Source organism: Morone saxatilis, unplaced genomic scaffold (assembly GCF_004916995.1).
Source record: "Morone saxatilis isolate NCDOM2014 unplaced genomic scaffold, NCSU_SB_2.0 Contig11, whole genome shotgun sequence".
Lineage (NCBI taxonomy): Eukaryota > Metazoa > Chordata > Actinopteri > Moronidae > Morone > Morone saxatilis.
Genome location: NW_023339663.1, coordinates 9,908,769 through 9,912,048, shown reverse-complemented (window position 1 = coordinate 9,912,048; position 3,280 = coordinate 9,908,769). Strand labels below are relative to the sequence as shown.

The 3,280-nt window shown below is 37.7% G+C and overlaps 1 protein-coding gene across 1 annotated transcript in view; it reads right to left on the bottom strand.

The window, feature by feature from the left end:
- LOC118320903 (protein diaphanous homolog 3-like) overlaps positions 1-3,280 on the bottom strand; it is a 145,871-nt gene that overhangs the window by 141,781 nt on the left and 810 nt on the right. The gene's annotated exons all lie outside the window — the stretch shown is intronic.

Below are 3,280 nucleotides of genomic sequence, written 5' to 3'. Positions count from 1 at the left end.
CATTGTGTCTAGAATTTCCCCATTGTGGGACAAATAAAGGAATATCTTATCTTATCTTATCTTATCTTATAACAAATGCTCATTTAGTTTCGTTGTTGCATCCAAACAGCACCAAACAAACACTGTACAAAGAAATCCACAGGTGGCTTTCCCAAGGTGCTTGCAGTACAATTACACTACACTACTAGCACCACACACAGTGTACTCACGACATGGCTGCAGAGTAGAAGGCACAGTGATAGGTGCACAAGCTATGCTGAGACCATACACTGTTTTGCTGAATATTCATACTGTGAGCAGTTGTGGCTGCCTAAAGCGAGGTATGACGCTAGGTATAGGGTCATTGGGTTAACCAGCAACAGTTTGTTTTTAGGATCTCACTATTGCAAATCCTTTGTTTTAATGGGCAAAACCAGACGGCCTGACAGCAGTCATTTGTAAATGTCAGTCAATTCATTTTAGTTTCTGCAATCACCCTGTTCATTTAATTAAACTCTGATAACAGATTTTTCAATTAACTGAGTAGTAACCCAGCACTTGTACAGAAAACACTGATTTGTAAAACACTGCACAATCCATAGCACAACTGTTTATGTTGGAGAGCAAAAATTCAAGAATCCAAAACCCAACTCAAACCAAGACAGCATACACAGATATCAGATTTTGAAAGCGTTATTCCTTAAAGCTTTCATTTCCAACAGTGCAAACACTTCTTACTCTATTTCATTTGAACTTCTTTAGGACCCATCACAAGGCAAACAGAATACTGCACAGGAATCAACGGATTGTGCTGCGCCATCCTAATTACAGGGATCAAAAAAGCAAACTTAACAATATGCCAAGGCTTTTCAATTCAAAATGTTCACTATTAGTTTTTTAAATGAATAAAAACGATTTTCATCTACATAAGATTTAGTGAAGAGTTTCTTTTTTTTATTATTTTATTATCTGTGGATTGATAATTAGTAACTTCAACAGTAAAAAGTTATAAGAATGAATTTGCTTTGGTGAAAAAAAAAAAAAAAAAACTTTAGATACACTTCATTAACTATTGACACTGCTCCCTTCCCCCAACCAGGTTTTGGTGTACAACCTCAGCCTCAATTTCAAACTTCAGCTCTAAATGACAGATATCCAGCTGAGAATACTAGTGTATTTTCTTTCTCCTCTTTTCTGTCTTTCGGGCTTATTTGGGTGTCCTTTTTGTTTTTTGGAACTGGTATGATATGGTTTAAGATTAATAGAAGTTCTTCAATTATGATAAACTCGTTCAGTTACTCATTTAAGCACCAAAGTTCAATATTGTCCATTAACATATAGAAAAAAGGACCGACTTATTTTGAAGTCCTCCCCATCTGTTTTTTAACCCTACACTTAAAAAGGAAAAATAAATAAATAAAATCGTATCTCAGAAGAACATTAACGTATTGCATTACCAATGTCTTCTGTTCCCTTTCTTTCTTTTAAAAAAAGCCACCACAGATACAGTGGCCTTTAACGGCAAATCTACTTTCCACCAATTACAGTAAATATTGTGGTATTGCACTGCCACCTATTGAAAAGACAGCTGATAAATTAAAGCTGTTCTCCATGATAAATATTTACAATGTTTTTCAGTCATTTGTCATAATAATAGATATATGTTAAATAGACTGACCAATCTGATGAGAGAGGGACTAAAGGTGTCAAGACTGAGCTGTACATCACAGGTACGTGGATGCATCCTTTAGCAGGAATAGGAGTAACAAGATGTTCTTTGGTTGTGTATTTCTGACAAGTTCACAGAACAAAATCGTGAGGAGAGCCTTTTTTAGAAATGTAAGGCTCTCCGGGAGGCATAATGTCCTCAGCGCAATTTGCTGCTTTTTGGTTAGTATATTAAAAGGAGAACCAGAACAATGACTAACACCTTTGTCGGCCGGGGGAAAATGTGCTTTTTGCTCCTGAAAACAACTTTGAGAAAGTTCAGCCAAGTGTAAGTAAACAGCATGAAAAGTAATCTCAGTACTTTTCTTAGTGAAAAAAACACTTCCTATGCTTTTCACAGTAAAAGCATAGGAAGTATTGTATTGTTTTCATTTTGAAGTAGCCACAACCAAGGTCATAAGTGTGTGGGACATGCAGTATTTCAGCGTTAATTAATTTGGTTTTAAATAGGTTCGAATTTTGACGAAATAATCTGAACACATGGTCCACTTACTAGATTTTCCCAGGGCTGATATTAGGTCATACATGGGATGGAATATATGGATTAGGATGGTCTTTGGCAAAATGTGAAGTGCCTCACCAGAGACCACCCTGGAACAGAGAGAGGTTGTGATCTACCCCGACATACAACCTCTTTATATAGTTCTGTTAGGTCACGTGATGACAAATTGTAGATACTTCAAATACTACGCAAACTGACGGTAAAAATATTTATTACTAAAATACTATTTATAAATTCCTATTATGGGGTTTTATGCGTTTACGCAGAATCTGTCGAGAGATATTAAATGAGCGGATGTTTGGTGGAAATCCATATTCCAGTCAGTCAGTCAATAAGGCACATGAAGTGATTCCTTCATATTGCCTAATATGGCCGTCAATCTGAATGGTTTAACGAAGGTTGACCAACCTGACTTTGCAACCCTGCTTTCAACCAGCACTGAACACTCATCTCAGGTTTAACAGGGGTTTCCATAGGGAATAGTAAACGTTAGAGATTTTGCCAACAGCTCATCAGTGGGAGTGGATAATCATTCCTGTGCAGACCTCTTCTACAGTTGCAGACTGGAATCTGGATGGTGGCAACAAGGAATTAACTTGGGGTCAAATGCGGTTAAGCATGCATTAAGTAGATGTGTGTCATACACAAATGTCCTGTCTGATAGGGGAATATGTGTGTGTGTGTGTGTCGTTAATAGAAGCCTGACTACTATCCCTGAGACCCCTCAAATGAGAACCCTTGAACAGTGATGTTTTTTCCAAATAGTGGCTTCTCGCTATATCTCCCAGGAGAACGCAGCAGATAAATACCTGGCAGACACAATGCTGCTCGGTTGTAGTAGTAAGAAGCACATGGATTAGTGTAATGGCTAAACCCCGCGCTAATTTTAGCCTTTTGATTTCCCACATGCAAAGCAAAGTCAAGGTCACTGTTCACAAATAAAATGCAAACGTGTGAAGATTGCATTGTGGATGGGCTTTCTTAACTGTAAGAGATTGTGTAAAGGGATTTTCTCAGCAACAGACACAACATGATGTACATAACACAGGCCTAACACATCTCCACCACTGT